The sequence below is a fragment of the Orycteropus afer genome, unplaced genomic scaffold (assembly GCF_000298275.1).
Source record: "Orycteropus afer afer isolate SDZICR_OR568_19922 unplaced genomic scaffold, OryAfe1.0 scaffold00606, whole genome shotgun sequence".
Lineage (NCBI taxonomy): Eukaryota > Metazoa > Chordata > Mammalia > Tubulidentata > Orycteropodidae > Orycteropus > Orycteropus afer.
The window spans coordinates 959,094-965,093 of record NW_006922193.1 but is presented as its reverse complement, the minus strand read 5'-3'; positions in this window follow the sequence as shown (position 1 = coordinate 965,093).

The following is a 6,000-nucleotide window of genomic DNA, read 5'->3' as shown; positions in this document are numbered from 1 at the left end:
CCCGGAGCCAGATGGATCTCTGCTCCCTCCCAGCAGTCCCAAGTTTACTGATAAAAGCAGGTGCTGAAAGTAGATCTGTGGAGTGGCCACAGGTTCTCTGGTGTGGTGCATTCTCTCCATTGCTCCAGGGAGGTCTCCAATGCCCTTTCTTGCCTGCCAGTTGGTGCTCCGCAGGGCAGGTTCACCTGTTTTTGTTATTTTATTTTCCCTCTGGGTAATTGCACTGCCCCTTTCTCCTTTCTAATCCTACTCCCCTGAGTTTGGTGTACTCTGACTTAATGAGTGGTTCAGAGCACCAGAATCCCCATTTCAAACTATTGCACCTAGTTTTTCAGGCACTAAGATACTAGAGGGAACTAGCGTGTGTACTACAGGAGAGACCCCATTTTCCTCTAGTTTGATGTCTTAACTGCTGCTTCCATTGGTGTAGATTGTGGAACCAAGTAATATAAAATCTTTAACAACTTCAATCTTTTCTCCGTTTATCGTGATGCTGCTTATTGGTTCAGTTCTGAGGATTTTGTTTTCTTTATGCTGAGATGTAATCCATACTGCAGACTATAGTCCTTAATCTTCATCAGTAAGTGCTTCAAGTCATCCTCACTTTCAGCAAGCTAAGTTGTGTCATCAGTGTATCACAGGTTGTTAATGAGTCTTCCTCCAACCCTAATTCCATGGTCTTCTTCATATAATCCAGCTTCTCGGATTGTTTGTTCCACGTACAGGTTGAATAAGTATCATAAAAGGATACGACCCTGACATACACCCTTCCTGATTTTAAACCATGCAGTAGCCCATTGTTCTGTTCAAACAACAGCCTCCTGGTCTATGTGCAGGTTCCTGATGAGCACAATCACTTGTTCTGGAATTCCCATTCTTCTCAATGTTATCCATAATTTTATGATTCACATAATTGAATGTTTTTGCATAGTCAATAAACACAAGCTAACATCTTTCTGGTATTCTTTGCCTTCAGCCAAGATCCATCAACATCAACAGTGATATCCCTTGTCACACATCCTCTTCTGAATCCAGTTTGCATTTTTGGAAGTTCCCTATAAACAATCTGCAGAAGGTATCTTTGAATTTTCTTCAGCAAAATTTTACTTGTGTGTGATATTAATGATATTGTTTGATGATTTCCACATCTGTTGGATTACCTTTTGTTGAAATGGGCACAAATATGGATCTCTTCCACTCAGTTGGCCAGGTAGTTGTCTTCCAAATTTCCTGGCATAGAGGAGTAAATACCTCCAAAGTTGCATCTATTTGTTTAAACATCTCAATGAATATTCTGCCAATTCCTAGAGCCTTTTTTTCCATCAATTCCTTCAGTGCAACTTTGACCTCTTCCTTCAATATAACTCATTCTTGATCATATGCTACCTCTTGAAATAGTTGAACATCGACCAATTCTTTTTTGTACAGTTACTTCCTTCCATCCATCTTTTTTAAAAAAATACTTCCTGAATCATTCAACATTTTGCCCATAGAATCCTTCAACATTTCAGCTTGAGGCTTGAGTTTTTCATCCGTTCTTTCAGCTTGAGAAATGCCAAGTATGTTCTTCCCCTTTGTTTTTCTAACTTCAAGACTTCACACATTTCATTGTCATACTTTACTTTCTCTTCTTAAGCTGCTCTTTGAAATCTTCTATTCAGCTCTTCTATCTTGTCATTTCTTCCATTTGCTTCAGGTACTCTTCATTCAAGAGCAAGTTTCAGAGTCTATTTTGAAATCCATTTTAGGCTTTTCTTAATTTCCTGTCTTTTTCATGACCATTTGCTTTCTTCAAGTATGACGTTCTTGATGTTATCCCACAGCTCATCTGGATTTTCAGTCACTGATGCTCAATGTTTCAAATATATTCTTCAAATGGTCTTTAAATTCAGGTAGGATATAATCGAGGTCATTATTTTGGCTCTCATAGAGTTGTTTTAATTTTGTCATAATCTGCCTAAGGGATAAAAATTCTGTGTCTCTATGTTCAATTTTATTATACCTCAAGATATTTTATAGTTGAGGCTGTTTAAAAATAAGATTAATCATTATATTTAGAGATTTTTTTATCTAAAGTTTCTTTTCAATTTACCTTATTTGGGTTTGCATTAGTTTTGTAATTAATTTCCATGAAGTATTTCAAGGATTATTATATTTTTTAAGATGCAACAATGGGTCTCTCCTCATCCAGAGAAAAGAAGAATGAAGAACATAAAAGATTCATGGAAAAAAATAGTCCAAGTGACTGGTACACCATGCGATCCACAGCCTATACGACTATAAGACCAGAAGGACTAGATGGTGCCTGCCTACCACTGTCATCCACTTGGAAGGGGATCTATGTAGGAGATCCTAGATAAGTGTGGTAGAACAATGTAGAACAAAACTTAAAAAAAAGGGGGGGGGGGCAAACCAGGTTTGCTGGTCTGATAGAGCCTGGTGGAACCACTGAGACTATGGCCCCTAGCTGCCTTTCAGGTTTGGAATTGAACCCACACCTGTGGTTTCCAGCCAAACAAAAGACAGGCATATGAGTTGAACATTTACCTCAAGTAGATACACTCCTTGGAGAGAACTATCATGGGAGAAAGAAGGGCTGTTTATACACAGGGAGATAGTACAGGGCGCAGGAGTGCATGGAGGGATGGACAAAGGAAAGAGGTAACTATTGGGAGGAAGTGGGAGGGGAGCTGTTGCACTGTGGTAAATTGTAGTCAATGTCATGAGACAAAGCGTATGTGAACTGTTGTATGGAAAGTGAATTTGCTCTGTAAATTTTCACCCAAATCACACACACACACACACACACACACACAAAGAATTATTATAAAGTTAACCATAGAAATTTTTAAGTTGTCTTTTGTAAGTTCCACTTTGCTTATTCACCAAAAATGCTTGCCCACGGTAAAGTACTGAATTGAAAGTTTTAGCATGGCCTAAAAAGTGTGAGAGAAAGAAAAATGACTGCTAATAAGTTTTTAAGAGAGAAAAAGAAGTAGTTTTTCTCTTAAAATAAAATGTCTGGTGTGGTAGTTATTTTTGTGTGTCAACTCTGTTGGGCTTGTGTGGCTAAGCAGCTGGGTGTAATTATTCCCCATGATGAGACTGGTAATAAACTCCATTTTGGAATCTACTGTGAGCAGCTGAGTAGCTGCCTTTGGGAAGTGGTCTGCTTCCTGTATATAAGGAGGAGCCTTGGGGAATGGTCTCTAGATTATGGCATGCTTGAACTTTGCGTGTAGCTGTGTCATTGTTCATCAGCCTGCTATGTTCTGCTGACCTTGGGACTTGTGGTTTGGTAGCATTGGGACTGTGCCTTTTTACTTGTCAACCTTGGTCTTGTCAGCCTCAGTAGCCAGCAGCTGAGTGAAGAAAAGCCTCTAGCTTCAGTGGGCTGGGAGCAGGAGGCAGAACTGGAGCCCAAGGTTGAGGTGCTTTGATCCAGTCCCTAAAGCCTGGCACTTTGAACCTTGACTTAAAGCCTCCTGTTTCTTCAAGTCATCCCATTTGTGGTATATTCTTGTCAGAGTAGTACTACATAGCCAGAACATCTGGTTATGGCAGAATATTAAATGTAAGAAACAATAAACTTGATGGTTTATAGTAAGTTGTAAAAGATTTGAGGGGATGTAAATAAGGAAGAAGCAGAAAGTCAAAAGTAAGATTATAATTAACTATGTATGTGGTAGAAAAAAAAGTCTATGTAAGTAAATGAGTCTATAAAGTAAAGAAAAGAAGGTCCACGTTATGTGAAAAGAAGGCTTGTGTAAGTGAAGAAAAGATGGAACATTGTAATGTAAGTGTCATGGACTGAATTTTGTTCCCCTAAATTATGTGTCATGTTGGCTTGGTCATAATTCTAAGTGGTTTAGCAGTTATGTAAAGATGTAATCATCCCCAATGATGTGATCAATCAGTTGTAAGGGGACTAAGGTAGGATGTAACACTCTTACTCAAATCACAGCCCTGATCTGATGTAAGAGAGTTTTTCTGGTGTGTGGCCTGCATCACCTTCTGTCTTACATGAGACAGAATGAAAGAAAAGTGAGCAGAGAGGGAAGGACCTGACTACCATCAAGAAAGAAGAGCCAGGAGTTAAGCATGTCCTTTGGACATAGGGTCCCTACACTAAGAACCTCTTAGACCCAGGGGAAGATTGATGCTAAGACATCTGTAGATCTCCAAGTAATGCCAGGCCCACAGATTTTGAAAGGAGACAAGGAGCTTCCTCCAGAGCTGACAGAGAGAGACTTCCACTAGAACTGATGCTCTGAGTTCAGACATCTAGCCTTCTACAGTGTGAGAAAATAAACTTCTGTTTATTAAAGCCATTCACTTGTGGTATTTCTGTTATAACAGTTCTAGATAACTAAGTAGCAAGATCAAAGAGTTAAAATAAAGAATTAAAAAAAAGAGTCATGCTAAAGGGGCAGGAAGGTGGCATCTTTTGACCTCCTCTAACTACACAAGAGGAAGACACAAGCACCATCACCAGCCCAAGGCCTGTTCTTATGAGGCCAGACATGCTGCCACGCTCCAGCCCTCTTACCAATCTTGACACCAACCGTCCCTCCCATGGCACCCATCACCTTTTTGCTAGATTTGATAATTCGTGGCAGTGGCCACACAGAACTCACAGATTTTTGGGTTTATTTAGGAAGAAACTGGCTACTCAAGTTCAGGAACATGCTCAGGATACGGTTCTTCAATCAGGACAGTCTCCCCTTTGCAGTGCCCTTAGACACACCTCTCTGGACCTTGGGCTCTTGGCCTGGCCTCTGCCTCTGTGGGCCAAGTAAGCCTGCTGCTCTACCCTGTGCCTCCTGGTTCCACTGCCACTGTCTCTCAGCTGGGCATCTCTCTCAGCCAGGTGTCTCAGCCAGCAGTGAGATTCTCCCTCTGCTTCTTAGAAGGGCTCATTTTAAGCCTGGTAGAGTAGCAAAACTAATCCCAATATCAGAGTTTTACATACCTGAGAGAGAGTGAACTTTCCCAAAAGATTACTTCATGCTGCTCCAACACAAATACCCAGGTGGATGACTTTAACAATTAGGAGTTTAAAAGCAGCTACTCAGTTGCTCACAGCAAATTCCACCATGGAGTTAATTGCCAGTCTCATTATAGGAAATAACTACTACCAGCTGCCCAGTCAAGTTGACACATATTTGCATGGTCCCACCCAGTAATCTAGAAAAGCCATACCATGCAACTTACTACATCACAAGTCATTAAAATAGTAAGATTATAGTCAGAAGGCAGTACAGCAGACTTAAATTTAAAAGATTTAATAACCATTAAGTGATAGGAATGTCTAAGATATGAAAAAGTAATGAGATTAACTTTGCTACAGCAACTTCAGATTATTTATGACATTAAACTCAGAGTGACTATGAGTAATGTGATGACTAGAGACAAAACAACATTCATGAGAACAGAAGATAATATATTTAAAATATTTTCTAATGTCTTGTCCTATTCTGTTATGGCAAAATATGGACATATTTTAAAGTTTTTTGTTAATATTTATACATCTTTAAAGAAATGTGTTCATACACTGTGGACTCTAGGTGCCAACTTATTTTGTTAGCCATTACTTTCATAAAAATTTCTACACCACAGCATCTTAATCAGCCAGCAAAATAAGAAAGTATCTTTCAATGCCCTGATAGGCAAGAGCAGATGACATCTGAATTAGTCAGCTGATCCCAAGATCACAGAACCAAACTCCATGCACCCTTCTGAAATTGTTGGACTTTGTCTTATAATTGTAGCTATTCTTGTTATTAACTGTATTTCATTATTGTGGTCTCCTTCCCTAATTGTTTTTGTTCATAATGGAAGATTTTTTGTTTGTTTGTTTTATACTTCTCTCCTTAATATTTCCTTCTATTGCTTAGAAGGGAAAATGTTAAGCTGGCCAATCAGTAGCTAATGACAGCAATTTAAATGAATGCTAGCTCTGTCATCCCCATCCTAGATCTAGATATAAAAATTCAGACC